This window comes from Loxodonta africana, chromosome X (genome assembly GCF_030014295.1).
Source record: "Loxodonta africana isolate mLoxAfr1 chromosome X, mLoxAfr1.hap2, whole genome shotgun sequence".
In the NCBI taxonomy this organism is placed as follows: Eukaryota; Metazoa; Chordata; class Mammalia; order Proboscidea; family Elephantidae; genus Loxodonta; species Loxodonta africana.
The window spans coordinates 140,989,570-141,016,913 of record NC_087369.1 but is presented as its reverse complement, the minus strand read 5'-3'; the positions used below and the strand labels follow the sequence as shown (position 1 = coordinate 141,016,913).

The 27,344-nt window shown below is 40.0% G+C and overlaps 1 protein-coding gene across 3 annotated transcripts in view; it reads left to right on the top strand.

Moving 5' to 3' along the window:
• Nucleotides 1-27,344, top strand: part of LOC100659932 (A-kinase anchor protein 17B) — a 123,875-nt gene that overhangs the window by 40,086 nt on the left and 56,445 nt on the right. For 2 of the 3 annotated variants that reach the window (XM_064277531.1, XM_010594668.3), the window contains exons 2-3: nucleotides 3,076-3,215; nucleotides 8,060-8,159. The gene's annotated coding sequence lies outside the window, so the exon portion shown is untranslated. Of the gene's footprint in view, nucleotides 1-67; nucleotides 3,216-8,059; nucleotides 8,160-27,344 lie in introns of those variants that run through there. The other variant, XM_064277532.1, reaches the window with a different exon arrangement.

The following is a 27,344-nucleotide window of genomic DNA, read 5'->3' as shown; positions in this document are numbered from 1 at the left end:
CCAGCTTTTCAAATGATTCATTAGTGTGTTCTCCTGGGAGCCTAAATATTCAGTACCAGCTGTTTTCCTTACTCATATGTGAATTTAATATTTTACCTTGAGAAATTTGATGCCAAAGGAATAGTAAATATTTAACCACTTATGATATCATTTTAATTGGTTAACATTTTTTTTTCTTTACTTACAGTTTGACTATTTAACCATACTTTGCAGCTCTTGACATCATAATACAGGGAAGGGAGGGAGGAAAGAAATTGGCATGAATTGAGAAGCAAGGCAGTATCAGGTGCTTTGTGGACATGTACAAAACAAAAAACCAAACCCATTGTTGTCAAGTCAATTCTGACTCATAGTGACCCTGTAGGACAGAGTAGAACTGCCCCATAGGGTTTCTAAGGCTGTAATCTTTACAAAAGCAGATGGCCATATCTTTCTTCTACAGAGTGGCTGGTGGATTTGAACCAATGACCTTTTAGTTAGCAGCTGAGCGCTTAACCACTATGCCACCAGGTCTCCTATGTAGCATGTATAGTGACCTCCGTTTCCTTACATCCTAATCACTCATCAGTGCACTCCACGGTGACTTTCGTCATCTTCATTTCACGGAAAACGTTCTTGACAAGGTCATCAGTGATTTCCCTGTCACTAATTTCCAACAGCTTTTGTTAGCTTGACCTCCCAGCAGCAGTCAGTACAGATGATCATCTCCTTCTTATCAAACCCCTTCTTCCTTTGGCTTATCATCAGAGCTTTTGGATTCTACTTCCTAAGCATTTTTATTGTCTCTTCATATCCACTGTCATCACTTTAGCTAGTCTTGGCCACTATCACCTCTTGCCTGGGCTACTGCTGTAGCCTCTTAACTGACCTGTTTGCCTCCAGTCCCCTCACCCCCCATCCATTTCCCACACAACTACAATGATCTTTTCCAACTATGATCACACCACTGGGCTTGGTTGTAACTTCTCAATGGATTTCCCTTGCAAGACTTCATCTTGCTTACTTTGGACATGTCATCAGGAAAGACCAATCACTAGAAAATGATATTGTGTTTGGTGAAGTGGAGGGTCAGCAAAAACAAGGGAAATCCTCCATGAGACAATAGCTACAACAATGGGCTCAAATGTATCAAAGATTATGAAGATGGCATAGGACTCAACGGCAACTAACAACAACAACAGCAAAGTTCGGTGTTCTTACTGTAGCCTACAGGCCCCTTTCACCACCTGGTTCCTGCCTGCCCTGGCAAGCTCAGCTTGGGTCACTCTCCTTTTTGATCTTTGTGCTTGAGCACACACTCTTTCATCTCTGGATCTTTGCATATGCTCTTTCCTCTGTCTGGACCACTGTTTATTCATTTATTCATTCATTCATCCAACAAATATCAGTTGAAGGTCTATAAGGTCCTAGGCATCACTCTAAGTATTAGGGATACAGCAGGGACAAAATAAAGATTCCTGTGCTTGCAGAGCTTGCAGTTTATGAGAGGTAGAGAGACGAAAATTATAAATATAATAAGTAGACTGCATAGTGTTTTATAAAGTGATAAGGGCTATGGGATAAAGAAAAAGTAGAGAGCAAGGTAAGAGGGGTCAAAAGTTCAGAGGAGGGTAGCTGGGTGAAATCTTTAATGGGTAGGTTAAGATAGGCCTCATTGAGAGGGTGATATTTAAGCAAAGACTTGAAGGAGATGAGGGTCTAAGCCACGTGGATATCTGGGTGAAGTACATTCTAGGGAGAAGAAGCAGTCAGTACAAATCTATGAGGTGGGATCCTGCATGGTGTGTTTGAGGACCAGCAAGGAGGATCGTATGGCTGAAGTAGAATGAGCGAGGGGAAGTACAGTAGGAGATGGTGCTGAAGATACAGCTGGATGCTAGATCATGAAGGGCGTTGTGGGCCATTTTAAGGAGTTTGATGTTTTCTCTGAGTGAGCTGTGAAACTATTAGAGGGTTTTGAGCAGAGTAGTTATGTAATTTGGAGTCCCTGAGTGGTTCTTGGCTGCTAACTGAAAAGTTGAAGGATGGAGTCCACCCAGAAGCACCTTGGAAGAAAGGTCTAGAGATCTACTTCCAAAAGATTACAACCATTGTAAACCTATGGAGCACAGTTCTACTCCGAAACACATGGGGTTCTCACGACTCGGAGTCAACTCTACAGCAACTGGTTACTGGCAGTTATATAATCAACTTTATATTATAAAAGGATCCCTCTGGCTGCTGTGTTGAGAATAGGTTGTAGTGAAAAAAGGGTACGGGGCAAGAATAATGGTCAGAAGGCTATTACAGTAATCAAAGTGAGAGATGATGGTGGCTTGGGCCAGAGTTGGAGCAGTTGAGGTGGTGAGAAGGGGTTGGGTTCTGGATGTATTTTGACAGTATAGCCATCTGGACTTGATAATTGGATATAGGGTGGGAGGGGTCACATATAGCAGCATACCTTACATGTAGGACTTGAAGCTTATATAATTCATGGGGTCTTGTTTAAGGAAAATTAAGAAAAAGAATGTAAAACTAAGTACAAAGATATGTATTTGAAGTAAGAAAAAAATCACAACAGTCAGACTTTGCCAGAACAAGATGGGTCAAATGCTCTAAGACATGATTTGATCCACTGGGATTCATAAAACATGCTATTTCACACACATACTTGTTGCTTGTAGAACTACTACAGGTTTGTGCCCTACAAATGTAGGAATTTTGATCATTTCTATTTAATAGGATTTCCATCAAAAAAGAAGAACAATGCTGCATTTATAATTGTGTATGCTACATCATCAAGTATATTCTTAACAGGAGAGAAAATCTATTTTATCTAGGCATCAATAAGAACCAAATCCTCAGGATCAAACTGACAACAGCAACTTGAAAGATTAGATAGGAACCTAGGGAAAAGTGAGTTTATGTCAATGGGGGAGGAACAATTTGGAAAAGGAGGGTGAGAATGCTTGTACAACTTGAAGAATGTAATCAGTGTCACTGAATTGTACATGTAGAAACTGTTGAATTTGTGTATGTTTTGCTGTGTCTATGCTCAACAACAACAAAAACCGAATTCTCTGCTTATATTTCTAGAATTTGGAAGAATTTTCCACAGACCAGCTTCTGGCTGTGTACATTTCAAATTGCCTGTATACTACCAGTGCCAGGTACCATCGGACGGATTCACATCACAGTATGACTTCTGGTCCTCTGCTGTTCTGTCACAACACCAGGTAAGTCAGGACAGTGGGGTGTAAAGGAATGTTCCGGGAAACCAGGCCTTCCCTGTACCATGCTGCCCTGGGACAGCAGGCAGCATGACAGGAAGTGACTGAAAACCACCTAAATCTCACCAAAGCCCAGCTAAATGTATCCCCAACTCCATTTTATCTTAGTTGGATCCCAGAAATGCACATGAAGACTCCAATACCACCCAACACGAGGGGCAATATGATAGAAGGAAAGAAGTGGAGAGAGACTGCAGTTGAACTGACCACAGTTGAAAGATCTTCCTTGTCCAAATTTTATAAAAATATAGGACTGTGTTAACACATTCCTAGGGACCTTTACAGGGACTTGGAAGGAGTTTTGGAATGTGAGGAGACCTGAAGCTAAAAGTTTCATTAGCTTCAAGTAAAGCTGGCACCAAGGAACCTTGGTGGTACAATGGTTAAATGCTGGGCTGCTAACCAAAAGGTCGAAAGATCAGTAGTTCTAAGCCACCAGCGTCTCCTCAGGAGAAAAGACCTGGTGGTCTGCTTCCATGGAGATTACAACCTAGGAAACACTATGGGGCAGTTCTACTCTGTCCTATAGGGTCGCTATGAGTCAGAACCGACTGGACAGCAAACAACAGCAAAGTGGCACTGGGTATGGGGTGTGGCAGAAAGAGAGGCATTAGGACAATTCCAAAGTTTGGGGCCTGAGGCGTAAGAAGGATGGCAGATGTTACCATTACTGAGATGGTGAAGATGGCAGGAGGAGCAGGTGGATGGAGGTGGGAGGGGGAGAGGAAAGATCAAGCGTACAGCTTGGACCATTTTAAGTTGGAGATGCCAAGCGGAGATGTCAAGTAGCTCTCCTCACCATTCCTTTTGCAGCCTGCTCTGAGGCTGGGGAAAGAACCACCTGAAATGATTAGAGGGCACTGTGCCTTTTTTTTTTTTTTTTTAGTGCTTTGCACTTAGGAAACTGTGGCAGCACATTTTTTTTTTTTAGTGCTTTGCACTTAGGAAACTGTGGCGGCACATTACAATTTTGGATTTGTATAGGGTTGCTGGAAACCCTGGTAGCATAGTGGTTAAGAGCTATGGCTGCTAACCAAAAGGACACCGGTTCGAATCCATCAGCTGCTCCTTGGAAACCCTATGGGGCAGTTCTACTCTGTCCTTTAGGGTCACTATGAGTTGGAATAGACTCGACAGCAACCTGTTTGGTTTTTTTTATTTTTGGTGCCTTACACTTAAACACAGGGCCCCAAATAGTGCTTGTTCCCACTAGGCAGACCAGAAAAATTCAAAATTCACCAGGCATTGAATAATGCCTCAGGAAGGTCCCTCATTAGTGAGAAATAACTATCCCATTTAAGCACTGCTGCAAACCCACCTCAGCAATCATAAACCAAAAACCAAACCCATTGTCATCAAGTCGATTCCAACTCACAGCGACCCTATAGGACAGGGTAGAACTGCCCCATAGGGTTTCGAAGGCTGTAATCTTTACAAGGAGCCCTGGTGGCGTAGTGGTTAAGAGCTCAGCTGCTAACCAAAAGATCAGCAGTTCCAATCCATCAGCTGCTCCTTGGAAACCCTATGGGTTTCAGTGACCTCTTGCTTTCTTCATGGATGATGTCCTTGATGTCATTCCACAACTTGTCTGGTCTTTGGTCACTAGTGTTCAATGCATCAAATCTATTCTTGAGATGGTCTCTAAATTTAGGTGGGATATACTCAAGGTCATATTTTGGCTCTCATGGATGAATCTTCAGATAGTTATGCTGAGTGAAAGAAGCTAGATAAAAAGAGTACATAATGTATGATTCTGTTGTTGTTGTTAGGTGCCGTCGAGTCGGTTCCGACTCTTAGTGACCCTGTGCACAACAGAACGAAACACTGCCCGGTCCCGCGCCATCCTTACAGTCATCATTATGCTTGAGCTCCTTGTTGCAGCCACTGTGTCAATCCACCTTGTTGAGGGTCTTCCTCTTTTCCGCTGACCCTGTACTCTGCCAAGCATGATGTCCTTCTCTGGGGACTGATCCCTCCTGACAACATGTCCAAAGTATGTAAGACGCAGCCTCGCCATCCTTGCTTCTAAGGAGCATTCTGGTTGTACTTCTTCCAAGTCAAATTTGTTCGTTCTTTTGGCAGTCCATGGTATATTCAATATTCTTCGCCAACACCGCAATTCAAAGGCGTCAACACTTCTTTGGTCTTCCTTATTCATTGTCCAGCTTTCACACGCATATGATGATTGAAAATACCATGGCCTGGGTCAGGTGCACCTTAGTCTTCAGGGTGACATCTTTGCTCTTTAACACTTTGAAGAGGTCCTTTGCAGCAGATTTGCCCAATGCAATGTGTCTTTTGATTTCTTGACTGCTGCTTCCACGGCTGTTGATTGTGGATCCAAGTAAAATGAAATCCTTGACAACTTCAGTCTTTTCTCCGTTTATCGTGATGTTGCTCATTGGTCCAGCTGTGAGGATTTTTGTTTTCTTTATGTTGAGGTGCAATCCATACTGAAGGCTGTGGTCTTTGATCTTCATTACTAAGTGCTTCAAGTCCTCTTCACTTTCAGCAAGCAAGGTTGTGTCATCTGCATATGCAGGTTGTTAATGAGTTTTCCTCCAATCCTGATGCCCCGTTCTTCTTCATATAGTCCAGCTTCTCGTATTATTTGCTCAGCATTCAGATTGAATAGGTATGGTGAAAGAAAACAACCCTGACACACACCTTTCCTGACTTTAAAACAATCAATATTCCCTTGTTCTGTCCGAACAACTGCCTCTTGTTCTATCTAAAGGTTCCTCATGATTACAATTAAGTGTTCTGGAATTCCTATTCTTCGCAGTGTTATCCATAGTTTGTTATGATCCACACAGTCGAATGCCTTTGCATAGTCAATAAAACACAGGTAAACATCCTTTTGGTATTCTCTGCTTTCAGCCAGGATCCATCTGACATCAGCAATGATATCCCTGGTTCCACATCCTCTTCTGAAACAGGCCTGAATTTCTGGCAGTTCCCTGTCGATATACTGCTGCAGCCGTTTTTGAATGATCTTCAGCAAAATTTTGCTTGCTTGTGATATTAATGATATGGTTCTATAATTTCCGCATTCGGCTGGATCACCTTTCTTGGGAATAGGCATAAATATGGATCTCTTCCAGTCAGTTGGCCAGGAAGCTGTCTTCCATATTTCTTGGCATAGACAAGTGAGCACCTCTGGCGCTGCATCTGTTTGTTGAAACATCTCAGTTGATATTCCATCAATTCCTGGAGCCTTGTTTTTCTCCAATGCCTTCAGAGCAGCTTGGACCTCTTCCTTCAGTACCATCGGTTCCTGACCATATGCCACCTCTTGAAATGGTTGAATATCGACTAATTCTTTTTGGTATAATGACTCTGTGTATTCCTTCCATCTTCTTTTGATGCTTCCTGCATCATTTAATATTTTTCCCATAGAATCCTTCACTATTGCAACTTGAGGCTTGAATTTTTTCTTCAGTTCTTTCAGCTTGAGAAACACCGAGTGTGTTCTTCCCTTTTGGTTTTCCATCTCCAGCTCTTTGCACGTGTCATTATAATACTTTACTTTGTCTTCTTGAGAGGCCCTTTGAAATCTTCTGTTCAGTTCTTTTACTTCATCAATTCTTCCTTTTGCTTTAGCTGCTCCACGCTCAAGAGCAAGTTTCAGAGTCTCCTCTGACATCCATCTTGGTCTTTTCTTTCTTTCCTGTCTTTTCAGTGACCTCTTGCTTTCTTCATGGATGATGTCCTTGATGTCCTTCCACAACTTGTCTGGTCTTTGGTCACTAGTGTTCAGTGCATCAAATCTATTCTTGAGATGGTCTCTAAATTTAGGTGGGATATACTCAAGGTCATATTTTGGCTCTCATGGACTTGCTCTGATTTTCTTCAGTTTCAGCTTGAACTTGCATATGAGCAATTGATGGTCTGTTCCGCAGTCGTCCCCCTGGCCTTGTTCTGACTGATGATATTGAGCTTTTCCATCATCTCTTTCCACAGATGTGGATTCTATCTATACAAAATTCTAGAAAATACAAACTAGTCTATAGCGACAAAAAGCAGATTAGTAGTTGCCTGGGAATGGTGTGGGGAAGAGAAAGAGGTGACTGAGATTACAAAGGGGTGTGAGCTAACTTTGGGGGGTCTTAAATATGCTCATATCTTGATCATGGTGCTGGTTTCACAAGCCCACACCTTTGTCAAAATTTATCAAGTTGTACACTTTAAATATGTGCAGTTTATCGTATGTCAATTATTCCTTAATACAATGGTTTAAAAAGCCGTTAATCTATTTGGCTCTTTAAATGGATCTTTTAGCCTTACTAGACTTTTTTTTTAACATTGTGCATTGGTCTTTTGGAAATTATTGTTTTGCTGAGGTATGCAGATCTTCCAAATGTTGACAGGTTTTACTACATGTTATCAGAAAGTCACATTTCTTAGTATCACCACAGATCTCGTCAGAAAATTCTTTAAACAGCAACAAAAATAAAAGAAATTCTTTTTAAAAATGGAAAAAAAAAAAGGAACTTGATCCAACTTCTCACCAAACACAAAAGTCAGTTACAGATAGGTCACATATTTACATGTGAAAGGTAAAAAAATCAATTTTTTAGACAAAAAGAAAAAGAGTCTTTAAGCATCAGGAAGCTGTCAAGTTCATGGCGGTGGATACAGATTTCCAAAATTTGAATTTTTACTTGAAAGCCCAAATTTAATTATTGGTAGCAAATACTGTCAAGTATTAAGTGACAGACTCTCTTTGTTCATTTTTATAAGGTGTCTGCCAGATGCCTAAATTTGAATAACCATGGTTTGTCTTTCAGTCATTCTTTCAAGAAAAAAATGGTGTTCCATGAAAAAACTAAATAGTTCAGCTCACAACAATCACCAAGTACTTTTCCTCAAGACGACCATCATACAGTGGTATGTAAGAGCCATGCTTTATGTATGCTTCCTATTTCATCGCACAGGGAGTAGTTTTTAAAATGTACTCAGGGGTTGAGATTTAATAAAATGATTTTTTACTGTTCCGTCAAGGACTTTGTTTACTGTGAGTGTGTGGGGATGAGGAATGCAATGAATGCCTGTACAGTTGGTACCACTTCCTTGATTTGTGCTAAGGCGCCAGAAGTTTTATCCACCTTTGGTTTTGCACCATCAGTATAAATGTCAACATAGTGAAAAAAACAAATAGCCTCATAGTATTATTATGAACGTGGTTTTGACCATGAGGATCCTCTGTGAGGGTTTTGGAGAGAGTAGGTGTCCAAAGAGTATATATGTATATTTACTTATCAATAATTTTTAATTAAATGGTTAATTTTGATATAATTGTAGTTGTAATATGCAGTTGTAAGAAATAATACAGTGACATCCCATGAACCCTTTACCCAGTTCCTCCTAATGATATCAGCTTGCAAAGGTATATGGCAATGTTACAACCAGGATATTGACATTGATACAGTCAAGATACAGAACATTTCCATCACCACAAGGATCCCTCATGTTGCCTTTTATAGTCACACCAACTTCTCACCTGCGTCTCACGTTGTATATAACCCTTGTAACCACTAGTCTGTTGTCTATAAACTGGCCATTTCAAGAAAGTTTGCAAATAGGATAATCCAGTATGTAACCTTTGGGATTAGTGTTTTTCACTTGGTATAATTTTCTGGAGATTGATCAGGTTGTTGCATGTGTCAATAGTTTGTTCCTTTTCTTTGCCTGGCAGTATTCCATGGTGTAGATATACTGCAATTGAACCAGTCACTTGTTGAAGGCCATCTGGATTGTTTATAGTTTTAGGATATTACAAATAAAGTTACCATAATCATTCTTGTATAGGTTTCTGTGTTAATATAAGTATTCTTTTCTCTGGGATAAACACACAGGAGTACAATGGCTGGGCAGTATGGCACTAGAATATTTAGGTTTTTTTTTTTTTTATGAAATGGCCACGTTGTTTCCCAAAGTGGCTGTGCCATTTTATATTTCTACCAGCAATGTATAAGTGACTCAGCTTATCCCCATCCTGACCACCATTTGATATTCTCACTGTTTTTTATTTAAAACCATTCTGATGGATGTATTGAAACCCAGGTGGTGTAATGGTTAAGAGCTTCAGCTGCTAACGAAAAGGGCGGCAGTTCGAATCCACCAGGAGCTCCTTGGAAACTCTATGGGGCAGTTCTACTCTGTCCTATAGGGTCACTACGATGGATGTGTAGTGATAGCTCATTGTGGTCTTATTTACGTTCGCCTAAGGGAAACCCTGGTGGTGCAGTGGTTAAGTGTTACGGCTGCTAACCAAAGGGTTGGGAGTTTGAATCCACCAGGCGTTCCTTAGAAACTCTGTGGGGCAGTTCTACTCTGTCCTATAGGGTTGCTATGAGTCGGAATCGACTCGACGGCACTGGGTTTGGTATTTTGGTTTTTAATGACTAAGGATATTGAACGTTTTTCATGTGCTTATATGTCATTTGTATATCTTTTTCTATGAAATGTGTCTTCATGTCTTTTGCCTATGTACTAACTGGACCGTTTGTGCTTTTTTTTTTTTTGGCTGTTGAGCTTTGGAAGTTCTTTATATATAAATTACAAATTTTGAATGCTTATTACCTCCAGGCACAATATGATATCATTTTTGTATATTATTTTATTTTGTTTCCTAATAAACAATGAGTGAGGCATCATTATCTCAACTGAGGTTCAAAGAGGGTAAGGGACTTGGCTAAGCAAATAACAGAATTTAACCTGTCTCTATCACTCATGGTCTTTTCTAAGCTATCTTAATTTTATTTTATTAACTTTTTAAATTTTGCTTTACATAGTTGAGCTACATGTATTATTGTTTGTTTTATGGACCTGTCTAATCTTTCGCTGAAGGGTGAACCTCAGTTGTGACTTCATTAATGAGCTGAAACGGTATCCGGGGGCTGAAAGGGTATCGGGGTTTCTTTAGTCTCTGTCAGACCAGTGGTCTTTTTTTGTGAGTTTGAATTTCGTTCTACATTTTTCTCCAGCTCTGTCAGGGACCCTCTATTGTGATCCCCGTCAGAGCAGTTGGTGGTGGTAGCTGGGCACCATCTAGTTGTGCTGGACTCAGTCTGGTGGAAAGTGTGGTAGTTGCAGCAAAGACCATTTTTTTATGTTTAATTTTATTTTTGGTGAAAATATACACAGCAAAACCTGCCCCCATTCCATGGTTTCTAGACATAATGATTAGTGACATTGGTTACATTCTTCCATTGTGTCAATATTCTTCTTATTTTTGTTCTAGTTGTTTCAGTTCTATATACTTAATCTCCCTACCCCCCAACCTTCTCATTTCTGCTTTAAAATATCTGTTTACCCTTTGGTCTTAGATAATTTTTAAAATGCAATACTCAAGAATGACAATCATTCTTTGGGCTAAAGTGTTACTTAGTTTAAAGGTGCCTTCAGGGAATAGTTTCAATTCAAGGTTTGAAGAGTAACTCAGGGCCATAGTCCCAGGGGCTCCTCTAGCCTCAGCAGGTCCAGTCAGTCTGGATTCTTTAAGAATTTGAAGTTCTGTTCCACATTTTTCTCCCTTTTTATCAAGATCCATCTATTGTGTTCCTGATCAGAACGTTCAGTAGTGGTAGCCAGGAACTATCTAGTTTTTCTGGTCTCAAGGTGGAGGAGGCAGTGGTTCATGTAGAAAATTAGTCTTCTAGTCCAGTTCCTTCTCTGATTCTTGGGTTGCCTTCTTTTTTGTTCCAGACAAATAAAGACCAATAGTTGTATCTTAGATGGCTGCTCATAAGCTTTTAAGACCCCAGACACTACACATCATACTGGGAGGTAGAACATAAACTTTAAGAACTATATTATGCCAATTGACTGAATTCCAAAGACCACATTTTTGAGAAAATGTAAAATATGAAGCCATACAAATATTAAATGGTGAATTAATTCCTCTTTAACCTTGGATTATGGAAATGCTCTTTAAACATCACTCAAATTAGAGACAATAAAAGAAAAAAATTGACAAATTTGACTACATAAAAAAAATTGCATGGCAACCCCCTCATCACCATAATCAAAGTAAAAAAAAAGATAAAATGGAAGTAAATATTTGCAACTTTTATCACAGATAAAGGGCTGAAATTATCAATATATAAAGAACTCTTAAAAATTGATGATCAACTGTTTGGATTGATGAAAAAGTTTTGGAAATAAATGCACATGGGGTCACCATGAATTGAAATCAACTTGATGGCAACTGGTAGGTAGGTAGATGGTTACAGAAAAAAAGATTGATGGTCAAAGGACCAAAAATCCAATAGAAAATTGGGAAAACACATTCACAGACAATTCTCTGTCTCTATCTATCTATCTGTCCTGGCCCTTAAACATGAAAAGTTGTTTACATATAATTAGATAAATGCAAACGCAGATATCATTTTATAATAGAGTATCATTAAAAAGTATAACAATACATTCTGTTGGCAGGTCCATGCTGATATAAATAAATAATTGAATTAATATGTAAGGGGACAAGGGAAAGGCCTTTCTTACAGTACAGTTCCAATGAATAGATGCAGAAGGAATGATGGAAATGGAAAATCACCTCTTGACAAATATCACAGTAATAATTGTTAGGAAGAATCATTAATGGATGGTACAATTAATGGACAAGATATGATGAGAAATAGATTATTTACATACTCTCAAGCTATCTCTCCATTAGATACCTGGTTAATTGCAAAAGGAAAAAAGTAATTACTTTACAGTGGAGTAACCCAGCAGACATCCCTTAACCAAAACATCAACCTCCTGGTATGCACCGAGAAGAACATGGCATCACTCCTATGGTTTTCTTCCCCAAAACCCATAACCTGAATTCGACCATGAGGAAACACCAGACAAACTCAAATCGAGAGACATTCTACAAGTAACTGGGTGTTATTCTTCAAAAATGTTAAGGTCATGAAAAAGGAAGACCAATGAACTGTTGCAGATTGGAGAAGAAACGCTATGAGGCAGTTCTACTCTGTCCTATAGGGTCACTATGAGTTGAAATCAACTTGACAGCAACAGGTAAAGGGACAATTAAATACAATATGAAATTATGGATTGAATTATGGACCAGAAAAAGAATATTAGTGGGACAATTGACAACACTTGCATAAGGTATCTCGTTTGGTCAGTAGTATCATGTCAATGTTAACTTCTTGGTTTTGATAATTGTATGTGGTTGCGTAAGATGGTCCACTACTCCTCCATCTGTTTGTTGTACTCTGATGGTTTACGTGTTGCTGTGATGCTGGAAGCTATGCCACCGGTTTTCAAATACCAGCAGGGTGGACAGGTTTCAGCTGAGCCTCCAGACTAAGACAGAATAGGAAGAGGGACCTGTTAATCAACTTCTAGAAAATGCCCAGTAAAAACCTTATGAATAGCAGTAGAACATTATCTGACATAGTGCCAAAAGATGAGCCCCTCAGGTCAAAACATGACTGGAGAAGAGCTGCCTCCTCAAAGTAGAGCCAATCTTAATGACGTGGATGGAGTAAAGCTTTCTGGGCCGTTATTTGCTGATATGGCATGACTCAAAATGAAATGAAATAACTGCAAACATACTTTAATAATCAGAATGTAGAATGTATGAAGTATGAATCTAGGAAAATTGGAAGTTGTCAAAAAAAAAAAAAGAAGAAGAAGAAATCAAATGCTCGAAGATAGATATCCTAGGCATTAGCGAGCTGAAATGGACTGGTATTGGCCATTTTGAATCAATCAATGATATGGTCTTCTATGCTGGGAATGACAAACTGAAGAGGAATGGCATTCCATTCATCATCAAAAAGAACATTTCAAGATCTATCCTGAAGTACAATGCAATCAGTGATAGGATAATATCCATACGCCTACAAGGAAGACCAGTTAATGTGACTATTATTCAGATTTATGCACCAACCACTAAGTGTCAAAGAGGAACAAACTGAAGATTTTTTCTACCAACTTTTGCTGTCTGAAATTGATCAAACATGCAATCAGGATGCATTGGTATTTGCCGGTGATTAGAACGAGAAAGTTGGAAACAAAAAGGACCGGTAGTTGGAAAATATGGCCTTGATGATAGAAATGTTGCCACAGATCACATGAGAGAATTTTGCAAGACCAACGACCTATTCATTGGAAATATCTTTTTTTAACAACATAAACCATGACTATACATGTGGACCTTGCCAAATCGAATGCATAGGAATCAAATTGATTATATTTGTGGAAAGAGACAATGGAAAAGCTCAATACCATCAGACAGAACAAAGCCAGAGGCCAACTGTGGAACAGACCATCAATTGCTCATATGCAATTTCAAGTTGAAGCTGAAGAAAATTAGAACAAGTCCACAAGAGCCAAAGTACAACCTTGAGTATATCCCACCTGAATTTAGAGACCATCGAAAGAATAGATTTGATGCATTGGACACTAATGACTGAAGACCAGATAAGTTGTGGGATGACATCAAGGACATCAAACGTGAAGAAAGCAAGAGGTCATTAAAAGGACAGGAAAGAAAGAAAAGACCAAAATAGATGTCAGAAGAGACTCTGGAACTTGCCCTTGAACAGAGAGTAGCTAAATCAAATGGAAGAAATGATGAAGTAATAGAGCTGAACAGAAGATTTCAAAGTAAAGTATTATAATGAAATATGCAAAGACCTGGAGATAGAAAACCAAAAGGGAAGAACACGCTCGGCATTTCTCAAGCTGAAAGAACTGAAGAAAAAATTCAAGCCTCGAGTTGCAATACTGAAGGATTCTGTGGGCAAAATATTGAATGATGCAGGAAGCATCAAAAAAAGATGAAAGGAATACACAGAATGACTGTACCAAAAAGAATTGGTCGACATTCAGCCATTTCAAGAGATAGCATATGATCAAGAGCTGATGCTATTGAAGGAAGAAGTTTCACTGTTGACACTGGCGAAAAACAAGGCTCCAGGAATTAATGGAATACCAATTGAGATGTTTCAACAAACAGATGCTATGCAAAAAACACTCACTTGTCTATGCCAAGAAATTTGGAAGACAGCTACCTGGCTAACCAACTGGAAGAGATCCATATCTGTGCCCATGCCAAAGACAAGTTATCTAACAGATTGCAGAAATTATTGAACAAGATCATTAATATCACATGCAAGTAAAATTTTGCTGAAGATCATTCAAAAACACTTATAGCAGTACATTGACAGGAAATAGCCAGAAATTCAAGCTGGATTCAGAAAAGGATGTGGAATGAGGGATGTCATTGCTGATGTCAGATGGATCTTGGCTGAAAGAAGGGAATACCAGAAAGATGTTTACCTGTGTTTTATTAACTATACAAAAGCATTTGACTTGCAAATCAAAACCACAGTGAGATGGCACCCGACCCTGGCATTACTGGCACGATCAATAAAACAGGAAATAACAGATGTTGGAGAGGCTGCGGGGAAATCCGAACACTTATGCACTGCTGGTGGGAATGCAAAATGATACAACCATTTTGGAAAATGATATGGTGCTTCCTTAGAAAGCTAGAAACAGAAATACCATATGATCCAGCAATTCCACTCCTAGGAATACATCCTAGAGAAGTAAGAGTCATCACACAGACAGACATGTCCACACCCATGTTCGTTGCAGCATTGTTCACAATTAACAAAAAGATGGAAACAACCTAGATGGCCATCAACAGATGAATGGATAAACAAACTGTGGTACATACACATGGTGGAGTATTACGCAACAATAAAGAACAATGATGAATCTGTGAAGCATCTCATAACATGGATGAATCTGGAGGACATTATGCTAAGTGAAATAAGCCAATCACAAAAGGACAAATATTGTATGAGACCACTACTGTAAATACTCATGAAAAGGTTTACATACAGAAAGAAACAATCTTTGATGGTTTTGGGGGGGGGAGGAATGGAAAAACACTTAATAGACAATAGATAAATGGAAACTTTGGTAAAGGGTAATACAGTACACAATACTGGGAATGCCAGCACAACTTGTACAAGGCAAGGTCATGGTTTTTTTCCATAGACACATCCAAACTCCCTGAGGGACCAAATTGCTGGGCTGAGGGCTGTGGGGACCATGATCTTGGGGAATGTCTAGCTCAACCGGCATAACATAGTTTATAAAGAATATGTTCTACATTCTACTTTGGTGAGTAGTGTCTGGGGTCTTAAAAGCCTGTGAGCAGCCATCTAGGGTACTCTGGTCTCACCCCTTTGGGAGCAAGGAAGAATGAAGAAAACTAAAGACATAAGGGAAAGATTAATCCAAAGGACGAATGGACCACATCTACCATGGCCTCTATCAGATTGAGTCCAGAACAGCGAGATGGTGCCTGGCTACTGCCACTGACTGCTCTGACAGGGATTACAATAGAGGGTCCCAGACAGAGCTGGAGAAAAATGTAGAACAAAATTCTAACTTAAAAAGAAAGACCAGACTTGCTGGCCTGACAGAGACTGGAGAAACCCTGAGAGTATGGACCCTAGACACTTTTTCAGCTCAGTAATGAGGCCACTCCTGAGGTTCACCCTTCAGCCAAAGATTGAATGGGCCCATGGAATAAAAAAAGACTAAAGGGGTGCACCAGCCCCGGGGCAGGGACTGGAAGGCAGGAGAGAACAGGAAAGCTGGTGATAGGGAACCCAGGGTTGAGAAGGGAGAGTGTTGACATGTCATGGGGTTGTTAACCAATGTCATAGAACAATGTGTGTACTGTTCCATAAGAAACTAGTTTGTTCTGTAAACCTTTATCTAAAGCATAATTAAAAAAAAAAAGGCATTTGACTGAATGGATCATAACAAATTATGGATAACATTGCGAAGAATGGGAATTCCAGAACACTGAATTATGCTCATATGGAACCTGTACATAGACCAAGAGGTAGTCATTCGAACAGAACAAGGGGATATTGCGTGGTTTAAAGTCAGGAAAGGTGTGTGTCAGGGTTGTATCCTTTTACCATATGTTATGGATTGAAATATATCCCCCTAAAAATTTGTGTATCAACTTGGTTAGGCCATGATTCCCAGTATTGTGTGGTTGTCCCCCATTTTGTGATTGTAATTTTATGTTAAAGAGAATTAGTGTGGGATTGTAACACCCTTACCCAGGTCACACCCCTGATCCATTGTAATGGGAGTTTGGCTAGGGCGTGGGCTGTACCACCTTTTATCTTAAGAGATAAAAGGAAAGAGAAGCAAGCAGAGAGTGGGGGACATCATACCACCAAGAAAGCATTGCCAGGAGCAGAGCGCATCCTATGGACTTGGGGTGCTGTGCAGAGAAACTCCTAGTCTGGGGGAAGATTGTTGAGAAGGTCTACAGAGAGAGAAAGCCTTCCCCTGGAGCTGATACCCTGAATTTGTACTTTTAGTCTACTTTACTGTGAGAAAATAAACTTCTCTTTGTTAAAGCCATCCACTTGTGGCATTTCTGTTATAGCAGCACTAGATAACTAAGACAAGTTTTGGTACCGGGAGAGTGGTGTGCTACTCTAACAGATACCTAAAATGTAGAAGCGATTTTGAAACTGAATGGATAGAAGACTCAGAAGGAAGTGAGGAAAACTGTTAACATCAGAGAAGGTGCAGATGGTGAGAAACAGCAGCAAAGCACCGGCGGCAGTAGCAGCAAACCGACAGCAGCAGAACCAGGAGACCAGTGCCAGACAGGGCTGGAGCTGACCCATGGAGCAAGAGAGCTGAGTGCCTGTGTGCAAGAGGCTTCCTGGCAGAGTAGGGTGCCTCCAGGCACTTATCGGTGGAGCTTCAGAGCTTTGGAACACTTGCCCCAGCAGAGCAGATGCAGGCGTGAGGCCCAAGGAGCTGAGAAGCCAAGAAACCAGGAAGCAGAAGCTGAAGAGACAAGGTACACAGGAAGCTGAGCCACCTCAGTCTCAAAAGGTATGGCCTGGACCTCTGGGGTTTCAAAGGGTGGAGCCATGGCCTCTGATGTTTTTAAGGGTGGGGTTTTCACTCAGATGGACTAGGAGAATTGTGCGCCTAAAGCCGAGGGAGCAGAGTTGCTGTCCCAGTGGGCCTGGAAGGCGGAGCTGAAGCCCAGGGCTGAGGGGACTCCACTCAAAATCTGGAGAGTGTGGCCAATACCTAGAGTCTGGAGGGCAGGGCTATTGTGTAAATTGTCTCAGAGAACAGAAGACTATTTTCAAGCCTTGAGGGATAATGTAATGTGTTCTGCTGACTGGCTTGGCACCTGTTATCCCTTCTTTTTCTCCAGTTTTTCCCATTTGTAATGGAAATGTCTAGCTTGTGCCTATTCTGCCATTACACCTTTGGAAGCAGATAACTTGTATTCTAGATTTCACAGATGAAGAGGAATTTTTGGATTTTTGACTTGGAGTTAAGACTTTTGCTATGATATGATGGGATGAATATGTTTTGCATGTTGCAAGGATGTGATTCTTTGGGGCCAAAGGGTGGAATGTCATGGATTGAATTACGTCCCCCCCCCCAAATTTGTGTATCAATTTGGTTAAGCCATGATTCCCAGCATTCTGTGGTTGTTCTCCATTTTGTGATTATAATTTTATGTTAAAGAGAATTAGGATGGGATTGTAATACCCTTACCAGGCTGCATACCTGATCCAAGTAAAGGGAGTTTGGCTAGGGTGTGGTATGCACCACCTTTTATCTCTTAAGAGATAAAAGGAAAGGGAAGCAAGCAGAGAGTGGAGGACCTCATACCACCAAGAAAGCAGTGCCAGGAGCAGAGGGCATCCTTTGGACCCGGGGTCCCTGTGCAGAGAAGCTCCTAGTCTGGGGGAAGATTGATGAGAAGGCCTACAAAGAGAGAAAGACTTCCCCTGGAGCTGATACCCTGAATTCAGACTTTTAGCCTACTTTACTGTGAGAAAATAAACTTCTCTTTGTTAAAGCCATCCACTTGTGGTGTTTCTGTTACAGCAGCACTAGATAACTAAGACTCCATACTTATTCAATCCGTATGCTCAGCAAATAATCCGAGAAGCTGGACTATATGAAGAAGAATGTGGCATCAGGATTGGAAGAAGACTCATTAACAACCCATGATATGCAGATAACACAACCTTGCTTGCCCAAAGTGAAGAGGATCTGAAGCACTTACTGATGAAAATCAAGGACTACAGGCTTTAGTATGGATTGCACTTCAACATAAGGAAAACAGAAATCCTCACAACTGGACCAAAAAGCAACATCATGATAAATGGAGAAAATACTGAAATTGTCAAGGATATTGTTTTACTTGGATCCACAGTCAACACCCGTGGAAGCTACAGTCAATAAATCAAATGACATACTGCATTGGACAAATCTGCTGCAAAAGACCTCTTTAAAGTGTTCAAAAGCAGCAATATCACTTTGAGGACTAAGGTGCACCTGACCCAAGCCATGGTATTTTCAATCACCTCATATGCATGGGAAAGCTGGACAATGAATACGGAAGACCGAAGAAGAATGGATGTATTTGAATTAGGGTGTTGGCGCAGAATATTGAATATGGACTGCCAGAAGAATGAACATATCTCTCTTGAAAGAAGTGCAGCCAGAATGCTCCTTAGAAGCGAGGGTGGTGAGAGTTCATCTCACGTACTTTGGACATGTTATCAGGATGGATCAGTCCCTGGAGAAAGACATCATGCTTGGTAAAGTAGAGGGTCAGTGATAAAGTGGAAGACCTTCAATGAGAAGAACTGACACAGTGGCTGTAACAATGGGCATGAACACAGCAACAATTGTGAGAATGGTATACGACCAGGCAGTGTTTTGTTCTGGTGTAGATAGGGTTGCTATGAGTCAGAACCAGCTCGATGGCACCTAACAACAACAACATGTAAGATGTTAATATTTGGGGAAGCTGGGAATATAGGAGAAATTTTTGTACCATTTTTGCAACTTTTTTGTAAGTCCATGACTATCTCAAAATAAAAAGTTAAAAAATGAAAAAAGAATAAACATCTATTGTTTATATAATCAGAAAAACAAAACAATTATTTTTACCGTGAAAATAAGCCAAAATATAAATAAACCTCCAAAATTGACCAGCAAAATCTCCCTTCCCTTCACTGTCACCCTCAGTTTCATTTGTTACCATTTTCTTATTTATCCTTCCATAAATTTTTGCTTTATATACAAGCATATGAGATGTGCAACCCTTTAAACACACACACACACATACACAGATGAAATCATATTATTTGTACTATTGTGCTCCTAGCTTTTTTCTTCTCAGTGAGCAGTATCAGCACACGTATTGGTGATCCTCTTTCTTTCAAATAACTACAAGTATTTTATCATTTGGTTGAACCTTTATCAGTTAGCCAGTCTCTATTAATCGCCGTTTAGATTGGCTCCTGTTTTTCACTATACAAGAAATGTGGCCGTGAACATCTTTGTCCGCACATCTTTGTGCAGATATGCATGCATGGCTCTCTCAAGAAGGAAGTTATTTACTGCTGGTTAGAATCACCTCTCTGCTGCATATTCTGGCCAGATAGTGAGCAAATCTGCATTAGACCACAGTGGAGTTTGGTCCCCTGTGGGAACATGAGCTTAACTTGAAAAGCAGTGAGGCTCCTGGACCTCTTCTGTATGCTAGAGGTCACATCCTAGTGGCCAGAACACTAGTGTGGCATAGCAGGAGTATGTCTCTCCCCTGAATGGGGAGACAAAGTCTTACCGGCCAGCTGTAAATTTTTAGGATTTTATTTATTGCTTAGCGCACATTTCTGTCATTCCAACTTTATTTTTTATTTAAGAAACACTTGTTGTTTTTGGGTGCTGTCAAGCTGATTCCATCTCATAGTGACACCATGTTACAGAGTAGAACTTCCCCATAGGGTTTTCCCTTTATTTACCTTCCCATTTTCAGAATGAGAAATAGACTCACAATGGACTAATAATAACAATGACTAATAAGATACAACTATTGGTCTCTACTTGTCCAGTGCAAAAGAGAAAGAAGGAAACCAAAGACTCAGAGAAGAAACTAGTCTACAGAACAAGTAGTCTACATGAACCATGACCTTGTCTACCTTGAGACCAGAAGAACTAGATCGTGCCCAGCTACTACTTCTGGCCATTCTAATCGGGGCCACAATAAATAAACCTAATAGCATGAGAGAAAATGTGAAACAGAACCTCAAATTATAAAAAAAAAAAAAACCAAATAAAACAGACCTACTGGACTAGTTGAGACTGAGGCACTCCCTGAGACTATTTCCCTGAGATACTCTTCAATCCTTGAGTCATAACTAACCCTTGAGGCCACCTAGTAGCTAAATAGCAGATTGGCTCACAAAGTAATGAATATCACCCATAAGTACTGTGCTTACTATGCTTCTTTTAAAAAATCATCTATATGAGACCAGTCAGCAATTACTTTAAAACATAGGTGAGAATGTAAGGGGGCAGGGAAACTAGATTAATGGAAACGGAACAACCAGAACAGAAATAACAAGCAGAATGTTCATGCATTGTGAAGAATGTAACCAATGTCACTAAACAACTTGTGTAGGAATTGTTGAATGGTAACCTAAACTGCTATGTAAACCTTCACTGAAAATACAATAAAATATTATTTAAAAAAAAAAAGATTACATCTAAGAAAACCCTATAAGGTAGTTCTACCCCCTAGGGGTCCTTTCATGACAGACATACTTTTGAAACTTTGTAGATTTAGAGGGGATGAAACACTGCTGGGTTGTAGTTGTTACTTTGTTTCATCTGTTAGCGTTTCTTTCCTGTAGCTCTAAGCAGAAGATCTGGGATTTGTCTTGGGAGGAACCTGCTGTTTCTCTGGTAGTGTCTGCTCCGTTGAGCCCTTTTGGTCATGTTTTAGTTAGCTACCTGCCAATACTCTTGGGGGGAAGCCTTGAATGCTGGTGAAAGTGGAAATGCTAATGCTTTAGACTGGGAGTTTATATATTTTATTTAATAACGTCAAAGGTTGTCTTCACTGGGTTTTGCTTTAGCTGGCTGGGGATGAGGTGAAAAGAACATAGTAGTCTTTGGCCAAGGCAGAGAGATGTGGAAGCCACTCTCCATAGATGTTAACCATCTATTTGGGGGTGGTATGATCAGCCTAAGAATTAGCAAGGAGTCTCTGGTTTGTGCAACAGTTAAGTGCTGGGCTATTAACCAAATGGTTAGCAGTTTGAATCCACCCAGAGGCATCTTGGAAGAAAGGTCTATTGATCTACTTCTGAAAGGTCACAGCCTTGAAAACCCTGTGGGGTGTAGTTCTACTCTGCAACACATGGGGTTGCCATGAGTTGGAAGCAACTCAAGCGTAGCTTGTTTAAGAATGAGCTGGGTTGGGCATGGCCCTCTGGCCTTTCACTCCCTGTCTGCTAAGAGGGGTGGGGTAAGATCAGTACTGGGGTAATGGCATCATTCAAAATCTCTTGTATCTTGTCTTCAGGTTTCTCATTTTTCAGCATTGGATCCTAAGGGTGTAGGGTGCAGGGCGGAGTCCTAGATGGGGTTGAGTCCAGGTGGGTCTAGTAAGGAATAGTGAAAGACCAAGTGCATGTGCGTGAAAAACAGGAAGGTATTTTTTTCTTTTCTATAGAGGTGAAGGCGACAGGGCTCATTATCTCTGAGAAGGTGATTGGGCCCAGGGAGTAGTCCCTACTTATGGAACAGGGGCAGGTGGACCAGACACTGTAGGAAGATAGCTAGATAAGATCTTTGGCAAATGTGGACATCCTATAGGCCTTGTGGGGGAGTGAAATCTATACTGCTCCCAGAGAGTGACAAGACCCTTTTTTTATTGTTGAATCCCTATAAGCCTGCTGTGTACAATTGTGCAGATTGTTCACTGCACTAGGGAATCTGACTAAGAAGGTCAGTGGGGTCTGAAATCTAGTTGTCACTATTCTTACCATACCATGCACCCTGGTATAGAGTTGTATCAGTCTGGAGAAGGAGTGTCTTTTTCAAATTAGCACGAAGGTATCATGTGCTAATGGCAGCCATGGCCCTTGCATTATTAAGAAAGTGAAAAGTCAGCCAAAAGAATGGAAGAAAATATTCTGAAAATCATATATCTGAGAAGAGTTTAGTACCCAGAATATATAAAAACTCCTATAACTCAACAACAAAAAGGAAAACAACCCAATTTAAAAATGGCCAAAGGACTTGAATAGACATTTCTCCAAAGAAGATATACAAATGGCCAATAAGCACATGAAAAGATACCCATTAGTCATTAGGGAAATGCAAATAAAAACCCCAACAACCTACCACCTCACACCTACTAGGATAGCTATTATCAGAAAAAGAGAGAATAGCAAGTGTCAGCAAGAATGTGGAGAAACCAGAACCTTGTGCATTGCTGGTGGGAATGTAAAATAGTGCAGCTGCTGTGGAAAACAGTTTGGCAGTTTTTCAAAAAACTAAACATAGAATTACCCTATGACCCAGCAATCTCACCCCTAGGTATATACTCAAAAGACTTGAAAGCAGAAACACAGATACTTGTACACCAATATTCCTTGCAGCATTATTCACAATAGCCCAATGCTAGAGACACCTCAAGTGCTCATAAACAGATGAATGGATAAACAAATGTGGTATATCTATGCAATGGAATATTATTCAGCCATAAAAAGTAATGAAGTTCTGATTCATGCTACAACATGGATGAACTTTGAAAACATTAAGCTAAGTGAAGGAAGCCAGTCATAAAAGATCACATATGATTCCATTTATATGAAATTTCTAGAATATGTAAATCCATAGAGACAGCAAGTAGATTAGTGGTTGCCAGGGGCTAGAGGAAAAGAGGGGGTTGGGTGGTGATAGATAAAGGGCACAGGCTACTTTTTTTCTTTTTTTATTGTACTTTCTATGAAGGTTTACAGAACAAACTAGTTTCTCATTAAACAGTACACATATTGTTTTATGACATTGGTCAACAACCCCATGACATGTCAATACTTGCCCTTCTCAGCCTTGGGTTCCCTATTACCAGCTTTCCTGTCCCCTCCTGCCTTCTAGTCCTTGCCCCTGAGCTGGTGTGCCCCTTTAGTCTCATTTTGTTTTATGGGCCTGTCCATTCTTTGGCTAAAGGGTGAACCTCAGGCCCGACTTCAGTACTGAGCTGGAAGGGTGTCTGGGGGGCCATACTCTCACGGTTTCTTCAGTCTCTGTCAGGCCAGCAAGTCTGGTCTTTCTTTTTAAGTTAGAATTTTGTTCCACATTTTTCTCCAGCTCTGTCTAGGACCCTCTATTGTGATCCCTGTCAGTGCAGTCAGTGATGGTAACCGGGCACAATCTAGTTTTACTGGGCTCACTCTGGTGGAGCCCATGGCAGATGTGGTCCATTAGTCCTTTGGACTAATCTTTCCCTTGTATCTTTAGTTTTCTTCATTCTTCCTTGGTCCCAAAGGGGTGAGACTAGTGGAGTATCCTAGATAGCCCCTCACAGGCTTTTAAGACCCCAGACACTACTCACCAAAGTAGAATCTAGAACATTTTCTTTATAAACTGTGTTATGCCAATTGAACTAGATGTTCCCCAAGACTGTAGTCCCACAGCCCTCAGCCTAGCAATTCGGTCCCTCAGGGAGTTTGGATGTGTCTATGGAGCTTCCATGACCTTGACAGGCTACTTTTCTATGTGGTGAAAATGTTCTAAAATTGATTGTAGCGATGGTTGCACAACTCTGAATATACTAAAAACTATTGAATTTTACACCTTAAATGGGTGAATTTTGTGGTATGTGAATAATAGCTCAATAAAATGGTTATGAAAAAATTTTAAAAAGAAGCCTCAGTGACCTGTGGGAATATATCGAGCAGTCTAACATACATTTATGTGGAGTCCTCAAAAGAAGAGAGAAAATAGAAGAAAACATTTTTTTTAATGACTAAAAATTTTCCAAGTTTGTTGAAAAAATTTATCAACCCACAGATCCAGGGATATCAAAAAATGACAAGCAGAATAAATGCAAAGAAAAACCACAGTAAGGCACCATATTTCATACACATACACACACATGTTTGGCAAATCAGTGGTAAAAAGAAAATCTCAAAAGCAGCCAGAGAAAAAGTATGCATTTCATGAAGAGACAGAAAGATAACAGTTACTGCATACTTCTCATCAGAAGGTATGTAAACCAGAAGGCAACGGAACATTTCTGAACTGCTGAAAGAAACAAAACAAAACAAACAAAAAACACAACAATCTAGAATTCTATACTAATGAAAATATCTTTCAAAAATGATGGTAAAATAAAGACATATTCAAAGAAACAAAAAATAATTCATCCCTAGCTGACTCGCCCTGTAAGAAATGTTAAAGTATATTCTATAAGCTTAAGAGAAATTAAACCAGATAGAAATTCTGATCTATATGAAGGAATGAAAAACGCTGGAAATGATAAATATCTAGGTAAATATTAAAGACTTTTTTCTCATTTCTTAAGGTATTGAAAAGACAATTGACTGTTTAAAGCAAAAATAATAATGTATTGAGAGGTCTATAATCTATGTAGAAGTAAAAATTCATGACAACAATAGCACAATGGAAATGAGAGGGGTAAAAGGAAATACAGTTAGAAGGTTCCTACATTATATGTGAAATGGTTATTAATTCAAAGTATGGATGCATATTGTAATCCCTAGACCAACTACTAAAACACAAAATAAGAAATATGGCTAAAAGACCAAAATAAAATATTCTTGTACTCTTAAAAAAGGATAAAAAGGAAGAAAAAGGAACAAAGAATAGATGGGACAAGTAGAAAACAAATACCAAAATGGGAGACTGAGAAACAACCACATCAGTAATTATATAAATGTACTAAACACTCCAAATGAAAGGCAGAAGTTATCAGACTTGCAAAAAAAAATTTTTTTAAAGGCAAGACCAATCATATGCTGCCTGTAAGAAATCCACCTTAAGTATAAAGACCTAGGATGATGGAAAACACACCACCCTAATACTAATCGTAAGAAATCTGGAGTGACTATATTAACATCAAAGTAGACTTCAAGACAAGAAGCATTACCAGAAATACAGAGGGACATTTCATAATGATAACAGGGTCAATTCATAAGAAGACATAGTAGTCGTAAACATGTATTCACCTAAAAATAGAGTTGCAAAATACGTGAATCAAAACCAGATAGAATTGAAAGGAGAAATAGACAAATCCATGATTATATTTGGAGACTTTAACACTCTTCTGTCAGTAATCAATAGAAATACTAGTCATTAGTTGACATTCTTTCCACCCAGTATTCTGTTCAAGTGCCTGAGGAACATTCATTATTATAGATCATATGCTGGACCATGAAGGAAGTGTCAATAAATGTAAAAGATTATAATAATACAGTGTATGTTCACTGACCATAAGGGAATTACATTAGAAATCAATAATACAGAGATACCTGGGAAATTCCCTAAGTGTTTAGAAATTAACCAAATGTAGTGTAAATGGGCTTTTTTTTTTATTGTACTTTAGATGAAGGTTTACAGAAACAAACTAGTTTCTTATTAAGAAGTACACATATTGTTTTATGACATTGGTTAACAACCCCACGACATGTCAACTCTCTCTTCTCGATCTTGGCCTCCCTGTTACCAGCTTTCCTGTTCCCTCCTGCCTTCTAATCCTTGCCCCTGGGCTGTTGTGCCCCTTTAGTTTTATGGGCCTGTCTAATCTTTGGATGAAGGGTGAACCTCAGGAATGACTTCAGTACTGAGCTAAAAGGGTGTCCAGGGGCCATACTCTCAGGGTTTCTCCAGTGTCTGTCAGGCCGCAAGTCTGGTCATTTTCTTCTGAGTTAGAATTTTGTTCTACATTTTTCTCCAGCTCTGTAGTGGACCCTCTAATGTGATCCCTGTCAGAGCAGTCAGTGGTGGTATTTGGGCACCATCTAGTTGTACTGAACTCAGTCTGGTGGAGGCCGTGGTAGATGTGGTCCATTAGTTCTTTGGACTAATCTTTCCCTTATATCTTTAGTTTTCTTCATTCTCCCTTCGTCCTTAAGGGGTGAGACCAGTGGAGTATCTCAGATGGCTGCTCACAGGCTTTTAAGACCCCAGACATTACTCACCAAAGTGAAAATGTAGAACATTTTTTTATAAGCCATGTTATGCCAATTGAGCTAGATATTCCCCTAGACCATGGTCCCCACAGCCCTCAGCCCAGTAATTCGGTCCCTCAGGGAGTTTGGATGTGTCTATGGAGCTACCATGACCTTGCCTTGGACAAGTTGTGCTGGCTTGCCCGTAACTGGGCATTTCGACAGGCTGAACTGGAGTCCAGTCACTGCTAAAGTATACAATCTCTATTCCTCCTCCCTATCTCCCAAACACACATCAGCGTTTGTTTGTGGGTTGTTTGCTTTGTAATTATGAGAGAAGAGAATTTTTGATGTTGAGAAGGGCTAGAAAAAGATTAGGGGAACTTCAAGGGGATATGGCACCTATTCCTTTTCCAGACCTTTAATTCCTCTGGTTTATACAAATGAGAACCATAAGTTGCAGAACCTGCCCAGGGGAGACTTTGGGATACTGAGCAAAAACAGAGCTGTTTCAAGGCCCAGGTGATGGAGCTGGGGTTAGTACAGAAGCAGGAGCCCTGGTGGAGCGGTGGTTAAAGTGCTCGGCTGCTAACAGAAAGGTTGGTTTGAACCCACCAGCCACTCCACAGGAAAAAGATGTGGCAGTCTGCTTCCATAAAGATTAAAAACCAAAACAGCCTTGGAAACCTTATGGGACAGTTCTACTCTGTCCTATAGGGTTGCTATGAGTAGGAATTGACTTGATGGCAGTGGGTTTGGTTTTTTTGTTTATTCGTTTGCTTGGTTTAATACAGAACCACTTGGGCACTCCAAGCTTTGGGAAGATCTATAAAAAACACTGTTAGCATGGACATTAGCATCTCATTATGGACACTAAGCATTCAGATTTCTGTAAGTAGCTTTGCGAGCAGAAGATATAGAGAAGTTGAAACTGGAGCAGTATATGAAAAACAGGGTGGGACTTCCAGAAATAAATGGTGTGGAGTGAGGCTCTTTTTATTTTCTCAAATAATTTATTCTATTTTTGTCA